The 14,824-nt window shown below is 37.9% G+C and overlaps 1 protein-coding gene across 1 annotated transcript in view; it reads left to right on the forward strand.

Moving 5' to 3' along the window:
- LOC133044568 (ADP-ribose glycohydrolase MACROD2-like) overlaps positions 1-14,824 on the forward strand; it is a 900,047-nt gene that overhangs the window by 229,917 nt on the left and 655,306 nt on the right. The gene's annotated exons all lie outside the window — the stretch shown is intronic.

The following is a 14,824-nucleotide window of genomic DNA, read 5'->3' on the forward strand; positions in this document are numbered from 1 at the left end:
GGAGACTTCTTTCCTCCTAAGGCGGTATTTTTTAACATTCATCTGGCTGCATCCAGCCTTAGCTGGATCGTATGGGATCTTTGAGGCACGTGGTCTCTCTAGTTGCAGCACTTGGGCTCAGGTGCCCTGCAGCATGTGCAATCTTAGTTCCTCAGCCGGGGACCGAACTCACATTCTCTGCATTGCAAGGCAGATTCTTAACCACTGGACCGCTAGGGAAGTCTCCAAGTTTTTTTTTGTTTTTGTTTTTTTTTTTTTTGTTTTTTTTTTAAGGTTTCAGTGAAAATAAAGTGGAAAATGTAGGCCTGAATTAAATGGGAAAAGATTTGGTGACATTATTTAAAAATCAAAGGCATGCTTTCCCCCTCCTCTGGATTCCACAACAGCCTCTCTTTGGGGAAATGCAGAGGACACTGGGCTGGTGAGCTAAGGCTGGACCATCTGCACCATCACCCCATCACTGCCACTCTTTCTGCCTCACAGGTGCCCAGTTATAACTCTCACTGGTATATTTGCTTAGAAGAAGCATTACATGCAACATTTTACCCAGATCTTCATGTCACCTTGTCTAAAGGCAAATCAGACTCCACCACAGAAATGGTTCTGAATTTGAGAATATTTTCACACGACGATCTTGATTTTCCTTAAACAAACAAACAAACAAACACACAGAAACCCAAAAGCCCCAGACAATAGTATGTCACATTGCCTATGTCTATTTTATCTCTGAGAATCTGATGCTAGTGTTCAAAGACTTTCAGAAACTGAATTTAACAGCTAATACACCAAAAAGGAGGGAGGTGGTGGGGAAAAGAAATAGAAAAGTAAAGGAAGATGAGCATGAACACTAAAAGGAAAGGCTCGAGAAAGGATAGCAAAAACAGAATCAAAATTAAAGTGGCTCTGGATTAATTGTGATCCCTGAAGGACAGGGATTTCTCCCCTTAGAGTAACATGGGTCAATGTATAGTAACTAGATCACTGCTGCACTGTGTTGGTGGGAGGGAATACTGAAGACTTGAGAAGGGCATTGATAGGGAGTCACAGTCGCTGGTTTAGAGGCTGCCACCACATGAACTCACTCAATTTTCAACGCGCCAGGTCAAAGAATGTGATTTTCAAGTCCTGGCTGCTCATCTCTTTTCCTGTCTAGGTTTTGAGTAAATTTCAAAGTGAAGCAGTCAAGCCTGCAAGTCAGGTGCCATGTTGTCTTTCATTAGTTGCACTTGAGCTTTAGACCCAGACTTACTTTCAGCTTCATGAGATCTTTAGTAACATTTAGATTACTCCAGGTCTCTTTACTCTCTGAACCATTTAGCATTTTGTAACTTGGAATTATGTCACATGTCCCTTGTGAAACTGTAGCTTTCTAATCAGTCCTTGATCCTCTCCTAAGTACTCATATTTTATGGATCAGTGGTTTTCTTGCTGTTTTTCAGAACTTAGTTCTAGCTCCTCTGTTATCTAGATCAGTTTTACTTTTATCTTTACTTACTGGCATTTGAAAGAATACTTTATTCAAAGAAAGTGATCCACAGCTAAAAAGAAAAAGAAAATTAAAAGCAAAACAAAAACACACCACACACACTTGTATAGGTTGAAGCTTGATCTATGAGATGTCTTCCTTGAGTATTCCAACTCTTGATGGTCATTACATCTTTGAAACTTTTCAGCATTTGTAATCTGGACAATTAATAATTGCCGGTTCATATTGTTCCATAGATTTTTAAAAATATATCCTGTGTTTGTAGCCTATCTGGAGCCTTTTTGTGAGTAGGGATTCACTTGTGCATATTCTACACACACCCAGCATCTGGCATAGTGTCTCCTGGAGAAGCTCAGGGAATATGCTGCTCAATTATGATAGTGACGTTTATAACCCCAACTGATGACTAACTGATGATACAAGAAGCAGAGTTGTTGATTGGCAAAATAACAAGTAGAGAAACTACCTAGTTGGTATTTTCTTCAAAGGACAAACATGTCTATTTTAAGAGAAACAAATTTGCTTTTAAAAAGCATTCTCAAACTGGAAATGATAACTTTAAGCATAGCAGTGTCCATCTTCACAAGGAAAAATGAAAACTCAAGAACTTGTTTAGTTAGAAACCAAGCAATCTGTGTGTGTGTGTGTGTGTGTGTGTGGTTTTTTTTTTTTTTTTTGAGGGGGTTGTATTTGTATAACTGATTCACTTTACTGGTACCCCTGAAACTAACACAATACTGTAAATCGACTCTCCTCCAATAACTGTATTTTTAAAGGAAAGAAAACCGAGATAAATACAGCACTCTATTTCACCTAAAAACAGCAGCAACAACAAAGTCTTCACTGTTTATCATGGCTCATCAAATGATGGTCTCTCAGGGAGGTACTCGTTGCTCTTAGACCCCATCCTGACTTTTCCCGACATGCCCTAGTCCCAGCCCACCGCCCCATCTACTGTTATTTCTCAAACACCCGTTTGCTTTGGATTAACCTTCACTTTTAGGTTTATGGCCCCCAAACTCAATGTAACTCTAATTCTTCTATTAGAACAGAATTACTGACTATGGTAGAGCCTTCTTTGGAAGGGTTTGAGTTATTTAATTGCCAAGGTGATCTCATACAGGGCCATTTCAATAGTAAGCATCCCCGATTTGTGGAAACCTAGACATAATCTCCACATTCAAAGCATGTCTGGAGGATCCAGGCTTTGAGACGCTGGAGACCCTGGCAGAGACCAGTTCCTCCCTCACCCTCTCCTCAGCCCTCAACCTTTTGGAGACAAAACCAGCTACATCTTTTTGCAAGACACAGACAGACAACTATCTACCATGCGATTCAACCCGATTTCAGAGAAAAGCATAATGGGAGCAGGCCCTGCTTGCTTTGAAGTTTCCCTGGATGAGGGGCTAGGCTTTTCCACTTTGATTTTCAGCCACTGCCATGGCTGCCCCCAGTGTAATCTTTCCAGGCTGGTTCCACAGGGCACCAGACCGCCTGCTTACACTCAGGATGAAAAGCCACATTTGGTAAAATGCTGAAGCAAGACTTGTGTTAGTTTTGGAAAAATAGATCCAGATGAGGCTTGCAGGGGCTCTAAACTCCCAGATCCTAGTTAAAGTTTTGAATTGGCTGCTAAACCTGTCTCAGAGGGATAGATTTGAGCTTCCCTGATGGACATTTCAGATCCTGTGCGTGCCTTCTGCCCTCTGAGCCCAACTTGGATACTCCGGTGCTAATAAGTTTAACACAAGAGGCTAGACATGATCCATAGCAATGGAATTTTTACTGAGAAGTGAGCAGCAAAAATAATTTTTATCCATTTTATGAGAGTCAATATAGTTAACAGAAATGAAGTCCAGGTGGAAAAGTATATCCTTTGAGTAATTGAGAAAATATTCTCTGTGGAGGGGAAACACACACACACACACACACACACACACACACACACACCAAGACTTGAATCTTCCTTTCCAGGTACAAGATGTTGTTTTTAGAAAGTAAGGAATTTCAGACATTGAGTTACTGGCTGGAAATCTGGTGAAAAAATTTAAGCGCAGCATAATTTAGTGAAAGCGGCTCCCATATTTATTCATACGATTTCTGTTATCAACGTGGAAGGCCTGTTTCTATCAAATCACCTGGTCTCCCTCTGCTTTCCATGACATGCTGCCAGAACACAACTTTCTAATTGAATCCCTCATTTGCATTCAAGTTTGCTCTTCTGCTTTTTGTGGTAAAAAAGGAGATCGACATGATGTTTCGCTAACCTTATATCTACTTGGCAAATATTTTTATCACTACATCTGTCTACATTCAGAGACATGACTTGGAAAGAAACCAGGGCATTCTCCAAAGGCAATGCTAAAGGGCATGCCCTCTGTCAGCTCTAAATGCTGACAGATTTCAGAGGGTGTGACAACCAAGGCTGGGCAATCCGGGGCTTGCGGGAAGACTTATCTTATGTAATACATTTGGAAACCAGAGCAAAATTGACAAAAATGTGTGTCCCTCCCTTTCATCCCCCTGACAGCTCCCCTCCTTCCTCTAGCTTTCTTCTTTTCCCTTTGATATTTCCATTTGCTTTGAAAACTTCCTTTTAGGTGGGCTAATGGTGATTCTTACTCTCTCTCATAACTTCCCTTCTATGACATCCTGTGTTTTTTGTCCTGGACACGTAATTCCCACTCTAGCAAGTGTTACTGTTTTTAGTAATCCTTGAGTTAATTGCTGGACCTCAAAGCAAAGTAACATTAGAGTCAGTGTAACTTGCTTCCCTTTGGGAAAATGCAGTGCTGGGGCCATACTCATCTTAATTCTATCACATTTGAATAATATTTTATGAACTGATCCTTAGGAAGCCCTGGAGGAAGAGTTTAACAGACAACTAAATTATACCTATTAAATTGTTTCTAATCCTCTGAGTGCTTATCATCTGAATAGACAGTTCTAGAAAATTCACTCACACAGGTACACATTTATACATTCATCCCGCAAAGTGTGGTACAAACTCCCCTTTTACCCTCTCAAACTGTGGAGTCTCTAATAATAAAAAAGACATAAACTAAGAAACCAAAGCTTCTACTTTTGCTCTGGAAAATAGTTTCAATCATCCAGCAACAAAATATGCCAGTTCAGTTTACCTAAAAATGACACTGAGGCCCACGGGCAGGATTCCCTCAGGGGATCTACCGAAAGAAATGAAAATCCTGGAAGCCTAGCTTTGTGGTACTGTGGAAACCAGTGTCATTCTCCCTGGTGTTCTGTTCAAATTAACAGTTTTAGGACTTAATTAAAAGATTAAGTGTTTCAAAAAGTAATAAAAATTACAACTTTATTACTGTCCCCGAGGTCTGACTATCTACTTCCTTGCAACTATGTCAATAAAGGTAAAATTTTGTCTCAGGACTGGAAAGCAGAAATAATTTCCAAGCCACCTCATCCTTAGAAGCTGCCATTTATTATTATGTTACATGTTAAAAATGGCTTTTCTTATAGAAGTAATAAAACAGTAAGCCTTTTAAGGAAATAGGGAAACCACTTCAGTAAATTACAAAGTCTATCCATTTAGTAGGAACCTGGGGATACTTTTCAGCCATGTTGAATATGGGAGCACTAATAAGATGCTCTCCCTGTAGAATTTCCTAAGAATGGGTCACATTTTCCATTTGATCAGTAGAATAATTTCCGTGCGCTTGCTCATTTTTCTCATCCAGTCTTGAATGACACTCCTTTTTATTTGCTCCTTATACATACTTGTATCTAAAGAGTGACTTTAAATAAACATAGCTCAGCTCTCTTTAGAAAGGAATTCAAAAATAATTCTGACAGCTCTTAGAGAAGTCAAGTATATTTAGCTCTTTAGGACAATGATTTTCATGTCAAATCCTTTTTAGTCAATGATTCTATTTTTAAAAAATCATCCTGAGATGCATCTGAATGAGACCATATTAGTTAGGGTAAAGCTAAGCTTCTGTAACAATGAGAATCCAAAATAGAGTGTCTTAGTATATACAGATGCTGATTTCTTTCTATGCTAATAATTCCTAAGAGAGCATTCTGGTTAGGGAGGATTTGTTCCACGCTATCATTCAAAGTGCCGTTCATCTATTATGGTATTAAGTAGTTGTTCTGCCTTTCACTAGGCACTGTTCTTGGGTAGTTATCTTTCTTGGTTCTAGCAGAATAAACAAGTAGGATGGGCACGCACCCTATTCTACAGTCCTTGGATTCACAGCAGCACTTTTCACTTCCATCTTTCTTTCATTGGAGAGAAATTGGTCTCATGACCAACCTAACTGCAAAAGAGATTGGAAATTAGTATAAATTGAATTCCATGTGTCCGACTACAGTTCTTTCATGTAGCAAGAAGAAAGCATTAAATCACCATGGCCTTCTGGATATCATCACTCTAGGGGGAAAGAAGACCAAATTAAATCAGACAGCTCACTCATAGGTAAACTAGTTCTGGAGTGGTTTGATTCTACTCAGAATCAATAAATATTTGAATGTTTATAGTCTCTTTTTGGTAAGAATAGTTAATGATTTTGATAGTATCTACTTTATTAAGATGCCTTTATAATCCTGAATCCTGAAAAATTTGAAAGTATGGAATTCCTAAGGCATCAGTACAGTGACTTGTTATTAGTTGTCAGCCAGTATATTTAGACCTTTAGATCTTACATCAATTGTGTTAACTTTTTTTGTACTGTACTTCTTCCAAAATTTGCAGACATATCGGTAGAAACTAAAATCAATATATTGAGAATGAATAAATAATTGTATCACTCTTTACATTCCTAATTCGTGCCCATTTTCTGTAGAAACCCTTGGAGGAATCAATTATAGCTTGTTTCTGTAACACCTTAAGCTCCTGAGGCTATATCCGTCTGTAAACATATCAGAGATCCTGAGCAGATATAGATCAACAACTTGTGTACCAAAAACCCTAGAGAAATGTGACTTTAGAGAAGAGTCTGATCATAGCAGGGTGAAAAAATCAACAGGCAGATGTTGAGAGGGGAAGAAGGACAGACAGAAAGAAAGAGAGAGAGAATGATAATATGAATATGAATCTAAACCTCCTTAGCAGTCAAAGTAAGTTTCCTTAGACTCTTAAGAACTGAAAAAAAAAAAAAAACAAACAGATTTTTTTATGCCTCGTCTCTCTTTTCAGCTATGGTCAATAGGGAGAGTTTCCTGCAAGTGATTGAAAATTAAATTGAAATTAATAAAATCAACAAGAAATTACCTTACATGTTGTCTATTTGTTGCCCAGAATTTATTTCAAAATGTTTTAAATGAATGTAGATTCATCTAAACATTCCAAGATCTCTCTAAGCAACTAAATTGTTGATAAAACTAATTTTCTATTTACTCAAGACTTTTATTCTGTTGAGACTTAGCTTATGCAACTGGGCTCTAAGTTCTGTGCTTCCAGAGCTGGATGTAGAGTGGTTCTTAATAAATATTTGCTTAATTAACAACTACAAAGTAATTAGATCCTCAAAAATATTAGCAAATCAAATCTAAAAACAAAAGAATTAGATTCCATGATAAGTGGGACTTATCTCAGGTATGCAAGCCTGGTTAAATGAAGTTAATCTATCGCATCACCAGACTATGAAAGAAACAGCATGTAATTATCAAAGAATTCAGAAATAGTTTTGACAAGATCCAACACACATTTATGATAAAAACCCTTAGTAAACTACTAGGGCTAGTAACTAACTTCCACAACTTGACAAGACTATCTACAAAAACCTATAGCTAACTCCATACTTAATGGTGAGAAACTCAAAGCTTTCTCACTAAGATTAAGTGCAAGTCAAGGATATTCCCTCTCACCACTTCTTTTCAGCATCACAGTTTAAGTGCTTGCTATGAAGAGGAAATAAAAGGCATATGGATTGGGATGGAAGACATAAAGCTGTCTTTATCTGGAAACAATATGATCATCTTTTGTAGAAAATCAAAAAGAACTGACAAAAAAAATCATCCTGGAACTAATAAGCAATTATAGCAAGAATTGTAGGATAATGGTTGGTATAAAAGCTTCAATTTATACAAATAAATGCATAAAGAAATATCCCACACTCATGGATAGGAAGATTCAATATTCCAAAGACATCAGTTCTTCCCAACTTGATGTATAGGTTCAATGTGATTCCAATTTAAATCCCAGAAAGTTATTTTATAAATATTGGCGAGTGGATTCTAAAATTCATTTGGAGAGGCAAAAGACCTAGATTAGCCAACACAGTATTGAAGGAAAAGAGCAAAGTTGAAGGACTAACAGTACCTAACTTCAAGAACTATTTAAAGTTATAATAGTCAAGACAGTGTGAATTGGTGAAAAAATAGATCTATGGAGTAGAGATCCTAGAGACAGACCCATGTAAATGTAGACAGCTGATCTCTGTTAAAGGGGTAGGAGTAATACAATGACATAAAATTAGTCTCTTCAATAAATGTTGCTTGAACAACTGGATATGCACATACCAACAAATAATAACAATAATAATTTAGACACAGATCTTACACCCTTCTCCCAAATTAACCCAAAATAGATCATAGACCTAAATGTAAATTGCAAAACTACAGAAGTCCTAGAAGACAATACAGACGAAAACCTAGATAACCTTGAGTATGGTGAGGCCTTTATAGATACTATAACAAAGATATGATCCAGAAGGAAAAATTTCATAATTTGAACTTCATTAAAATTGAAAACATGTGCTCTACGAATGACAAAGTCAAGAGAATTAAAAGACAAGCCACAGACTGGGAGAAAATATTTCTAAAAGATGGACTTTATAATGGATTGTTATTCAAAATATGCAAAGAGTTTTTAACACTCAACAATAGAATTGAACAACCCAATGAAAAAGTAGGTCAAAAACTTTAATAGACGTTTCATAAAAGAAGATACACAGATGGCAAATAAGCATATGGAAATATATTCTGAATCATATGTCATCAAGGAATTGCAAATTAAAATAACACTGAAATACTACAACACTCCTATTAGAATGGCCCAAATCTGGGACACTGATGACATCAAATGCTGGTGAGGGTGTGGAGCAATAGAAACTCTCATTACTGATGGGCATGCAAAATGGTACGGCCACTTTGGAAGATAATTCTATAGTTTCTTATAAGGTTTCTTACTATAGTTTCTTTTTTAAATATAGTCTTACCATGTGATCCAGCAGTTGTGCTCCTTGGTATTTACCCAAAGGTGATGAAAATTTCTATCCACATTAAAACATGCACACCTGTTTAGAGCAGCTTTGTTCATAATTGCCAAAATTTAGAAGCAATCAAGATGCCGTTCAGTCAGTGAATAGGTAAATAAACTGTAGCAGATTAAGACAGTGAATTATTATTCACTAAAAAGTGTAATATTATTTGCTAAAAAGATATGAGCAATCAGACCATGAAAGAACACAGGGAAATTTCAAATTCATATTATTAAGTGAAGAAGGTGGTCTTCTGGCTTCATATTGAAATCATACTATATCATTCCAACTATATGACTGTCTAGAAAAGTAGAAACTACAGATACAATAAAAAAAGATCAATGTTTGCCAGGGTTTGAGTTGCAAGAGAGATAAACAGGCCGAGCACAGAGGATTTTTAGAGCAGTGAAAATACTTGTTCATACTACAGTGATTCATGTATGTCATTGCACTCTAGTCCAAACCTGCAGAATGGAAAATGTGAAGAGGGGGCCCTAAGGTAAACCATGGACTTTGAGTAATTATGATATGTCACTGTAAGTTCATCTTTTGTAGCAAATGCATCACTCTAGTGTCTGATGTTGATGATGGGGAAGGCCCCGCATGTCTGGGGATAGGTAGAAGTATATGAGAAATCTCTGTACTTTCCTCTCAGTTTTGTTGTAAACCTAGTAAGGTGGATGAACCTAGAGCCTATTGTACAGAGTGAAGTAAGTCAGAAAGAGAAAGATAAATATTGTATACTAATGCATATATACGGAATCTAGAAAAACGGTACTGAAGAATTTATTTGCAGGACAGCAGTGGAGAAACAGACATAGAGAATAGACTTATGGGCATGGGGAGAGGGGAGGAGAGGGTGAGATGAATGGAGAGAATAATATGGAAACTTACATCACCATGTGTAAAATAGACAGCCAACGGGAGTTTGCTGTATGGCTCAGGAAAGTCAAACAGGGGCTCTGCGTCAATCTGGAGGGGTGGGACGGGGAGGGAGATGGGAGGGAGGTTCAAGGGGGAGGGGATATATGTGTACCTACGGCTGATCCATGCCGAGGTTTGACAGAAAACAACAAAATTCTGTAAAGCAATCATCCTTCAATTTAAAAATAAATAAATTTTAAAAAAAGAATGGCATTATACGTGAATGAATGAATGAATGAATGGTAGGGAAATCCAGTGTTAGGATACGAGACTCTGGATTCAATAGTCACTCTGGATTCAATAGTCACACCTCATTTCTATTTTCTTACTTATTGAAAGGAATGATTTCATTTAGACTTCTGAGAGGCTAACAGCAGTCAGTTAATAATAACAGAGCCCAATCTTTTATTTGTAGTTCATTTTAAGCATTTCTATTAAAATATAGTTTACATGATAGAAAGCCCTTCCTTTCAAGATGATTTTAGTAGATTCACAAAGCTTTGTAACCATCATCATCTGATTTTAATAAATGTTCACCATCCTCTGAAGAGACTCCAAATAAGATGTTACTCCATAATCCCTCTTCCCCAACTTTAGGCAAATAATAATCTACTCTTGGTATCTATAGATTTGCCTGTTCTGGAAATATTTCATATAAATGGAATCATGAAATATGTGATCTTTTGTGACTACCTTCTAGCATAATACTCTGTAACTCCATCCATGTTGTAGCATCCATCAGTAATTTATTCCTCTTTATTAATATTCTGTTATATGAATATACTCCATTTTGTTTATCCACTTGTCAGTTCATGGATATATGTATTTGGTATTACTTTTTGACTATTATGAGTAATGCTTATGGGCAATTAATTTAGCATAATTATATATCTAAATGTATAAATTATAACTCATCTAGTGGTGTTATCTAGTTTTTTTTTTTATTTCTATTTGAATAAGAGATTCTTTAAATTCTATAGTGCTTTACAGTTTTCAAGGTTTCACACACGGTATCATATCCTAATAACCCCTTCCCCATCCCCTCTCCTCTGCCCACTGGTAACCACTAGTTTCCTCTAAATACATGAGGCTGCTTCTTTCCTGTCCTGTTCACTATTTTTTATTTATCTAGATTCCACACATAAGTGATATCATACAGCATCTGCCTTTCTCTGCCGGACTTATTTCGCTTAGCAAATGCCCTCCAGGTCAATTTAGGTTGCTGCAGATGCCAACATGTCCATTGTGTGTGTGTGTGTGTGTATCACATGTTCTTTATCTACTTATCTGTGATGGAGACTTAGATTGCTTCCATACCTTGCAATCGTAAATAATGCTATGAGCACTGAGGTGCCTGTATCTTTTCAAATTAATGCTTTTAGTTTTTTTCAGATATATACCCAGAAGTAGAATTGCTACGTCACATGGTAGTTCTGCTTTTAGTGTTTGATAGCCTTTCTGACAGGTGTGAAGTGTTATATCACTGTGGTTTTGGTTTACATTTCTCTGATCACTACTTGTGTTGTGCATCTTTTCATGTGCCTCTTGGCTATCTGCATTTCCTCTTTGGGAAAATGGCTGTTTATATACATTGGATACTCACCCCATATCAGGAATGTCATTTGAAAAGATTTTCTTCAATTCAGTAGGTTGTCTTTTTGTTTTGTCAATGATTTCCTTTTCTGTGCAGAAGTTTTTTATGTTTATTTAAGTCCCATTTGTTTATTTTTGGTTGTTTCCTTTGCTTTAGGGGACAGATCCAAAATAATATTTCCGTGATTTATGTCAAAGGATATTCTGCTTATGTTTTCCTCTAGTTTTATAGTATTTGATATTATACATTTAGGTCTTTTATATATCATGAGTTTATTTTTAATCATCTAGATTATTTTTAATCATCCTGAAACATTTTCATTCTTTGCCTGCCCACTTTTTCTCAAGTCCCTTCAATGGCTACCTTTTTTCATGATTATGGTGTCCTGCTGCCTGGAGGATGATAAACATTTCTTGTAGCATGGTCTGCATCACTGTGTGTGATTATTCTTTGATGATCGCTGCCTCAGAGCTCCCTTAGAGTACCAGTGGATCTGGTACCCGTGGACTGTAGCCTACCAGCTCCTCTGTCCATGGAATTCTTCGGGCAAGAATACTGGAGCAGGATGCCATTTCCTACTCCAGAGGATCCTCTCAACCCAGGGATTGACCCCATGTCTCCTTCACTGGTAGGTGGATTCTTTACCACTGTGGCTCCTGGGAAGCATTAAATTAGATGTATGGATGTGAGAGTTTGACCATAAAGAAAGCTGAGTACCGAACAGTTGATGCTTTTAAACTGTGGTGTTGGAGAAGACTCTGAGAGTCCCTTGGACTGCAAGGAGATCTAACCAGTCCATCCTAAAGGAAATCAGTCCTGAATATTCACTGGGAGGACAGATGCTGAAGCTGAAACTCCAGTACTTTGGCCTCCTGATGCAAAGAACTGACTCATTGGGAAAGACCCTGATGCTGGGAAAGATTGAAAGCAGGAGGAGAAGGGGATGACAGAGGATGAGATGGTTGAATGGCATCATCAACTCGATGGACATGAGTCTGAGCAAGCTCCAGGTGTTGGTGATGGACAGGGAAGCAGCCTGGCGTGCTGCAGTCCATGGGGTCGTAAAGAGTCAGACACAACTGAGCAACTGAACTGACTGAGACATCACATTAAAATGGTACCAGATACATAAAGATAATGGGTTTCCCAGACAGCTCATTGGTAAGGAATCCACCTGTCAATGTAAGAGATGCAGGAGAGCTGAGTTCCACTCATGGATCAGGAAGATCCCCTGGAGGAGGTAATGGCAGTCCACTCCAGTATTCTTCCTGGGATAATTCCATGGACAGGGGAGTCTGGCAGGCCACAGTCCATGGGGTCCACAAAGATTGAATTGACTGAGCATGCACATAAAGATAAACATTTTTTCAATTAGGATTATTTTTATTGTTTAATAGTAATTTTATTGTTGTTGTAAGTATTCTTCTCCCACTAGAGGCTGAGTCCCTCAAGGATAGGAGCTTTGAGTGCTATTCACTTCTACCACCTAGACTCTAGAAGAGTATCTATACTATTGAGCAAGTAATTTACTTTTTTTACTAATGAATTTTTAAGTAATTCATTGTATTAAGGCTTTACTTAGACTGAATGATACCAGGAAGCACCACCTCACTGCCTATTGAATTCTTTTTTTTTTTTTTGATTGAGTTCTTTATGCTGCTTCTCTGAAGACCAGTTGTCTCTTTGCCCACTCTGAGATACTCCTATGGTTAAGCCTCGTGAGTTCAGCCACATGGAAATGAAACTTGCTGGTAATATCATGGCAGACTTTCTATATCACATCTACCCATAACCACTGTAGCCTAATGATTAAAAAATAAGTCAACCTGCTTCATCACTTTCAAGTTCACAACAGTTTATCTAAACCCTAAGGATGACAACATTTTGTTTTTTCTGTATGTATATAAAAATTTTATATACAGGCATATAAGAGAGGCAAAATAATGACAGTTATTTGTGGCCTCAAAAGTGAAATTTCACATTGTAAGACAGCATATTCTGATGGTCAAAACCAAATCAAGTTCTGTAAAGCAACATTCCTGGGTAGCCTTGGGGAGTAGACAACCATTATCCTGCCAATTGGCTTAAAGAGTGAAAAGGCCCAATTGATGCTTGCTTTGTCTTGCCAGAAGTACCTAAAAATTTTGCACATTTAAAAAAAAAATTTCTAAGATCATAGGCTCTTGAAGTTAAAAGTCATTTTGTATATCATACTTGTCTAGCTCCTTATTTTTCTGAGTGGGAAAAATGAGACCCAGGGTTATTAAGTGATTTGCCTTGCCATATGGAAATAGTCCATATAAGACTAAGATCAGATTTCCATTCCACTAACAAGGCAGAGAAGCAAAGGTAGGGATGAGGAATCAGGAGGATATGAGATTACAATCCAGGATGATTCATTTAGTTAATCTCTTCTTTGATGTTCAGTAAAAAAAGAAAAGTTTTCTTTCACTTTCACTTTTCTTTCAAATCTTCCTCATATATTGTTATTGTTGTTGAGTCACAAAATCATGTCAGACTCTTTGCAACCCCAAGGACTGCAGAATACTAGGCTCCCCTGTCCTTCACTATCTCCCAGAGTTGGCTCAGATTAATGTCCATTGAGTTGGGGATGCTATCTAACCATCTCATCTTCTGCCACCCCCTTCTCCTTTGGCCTTCAATCTTTCCCAGCATCAGGATCTTTTCCAACGAGCTGGCTCTTCAGATCAGGTGGCCAAAGTATTGGAGCTTCAGCTTCAGCGTCAGTCCTTCCAAAAAAAAGCATAAGTCACTCAGTCGTGCCTGACTCTGTGACACCATGGACTGTAACCTTCCAGGCTCCTCTATCTGTGGAATTTTCCAGACAAAAATACCAGAGTGCACAGCCATTCCCTTCTCAAGGGGATCTTCCCAACCTAGGGAACTAACCTGGGTCTCCCATATTACAGGCAGATTCTTTACCATCTGACCCACCAAGATTAATATTCAGGGTTAATTTCCTTTAGGATTGACTGGTTTGATTGCCTTTCTGTCCAAGGGACTCTTCATAGTCTTCTCCAGCACCACTCTTTGAAAGCATCAGTTCTTTGGTGCTCAGCCTTCTTTATAGTCCAGCTCTCACATCCACACATGACCACTGGAAAAACCATAATTTTGACTATACAGACCCTTGTCAGCAAAGTGATGTCTCTGCTTTTTAATACTTTATCTAGGTTTGTCATTGCTTTCCTTCCAAGGAGTGAGTGTCTTTTAATTTCACGGCTGTAGTCACCATATACAGTGATTTTGGAGCCCAAGAAAATAAACTGTGTCACTGCTTCCAGTTTTCCCCCTTCTATTTGCCTTGAAGTGTTGGGACCAGATGCCATAATCTTAGTTTTCTTGAATGTTGAGTTTTAAGCCAGGTTTTTCACTCTCCTCTTTCACCCTCATCAAGAGGCTCTTTAGTTCCACGTCACTTTTTGGCATTAGAGTGGTATCATCTGCATGTCTGAGGTTGTTGACATTTATCCTGGCAGTCTTGATTTTAGCTTGTGATTCATCCAGCCCTGCATTTTGCATCATGTACTCTGCATAGAAGTTAAATAAATAGGGTGACAA

The sequence above is a fragment of the Dama dama genome, chromosome 23, assembly GCF_033118175.1.
Source record: "Dama dama isolate Ldn47 chromosome 23, ASM3311817v1, whole genome shotgun sequence".
Classification (NCBI taxonomy): domain Eukaryota; kingdom Metazoa; phylum Chordata; class Mammalia; order Artiodactyla; family Cervidae; genus Dama; species Dama dama.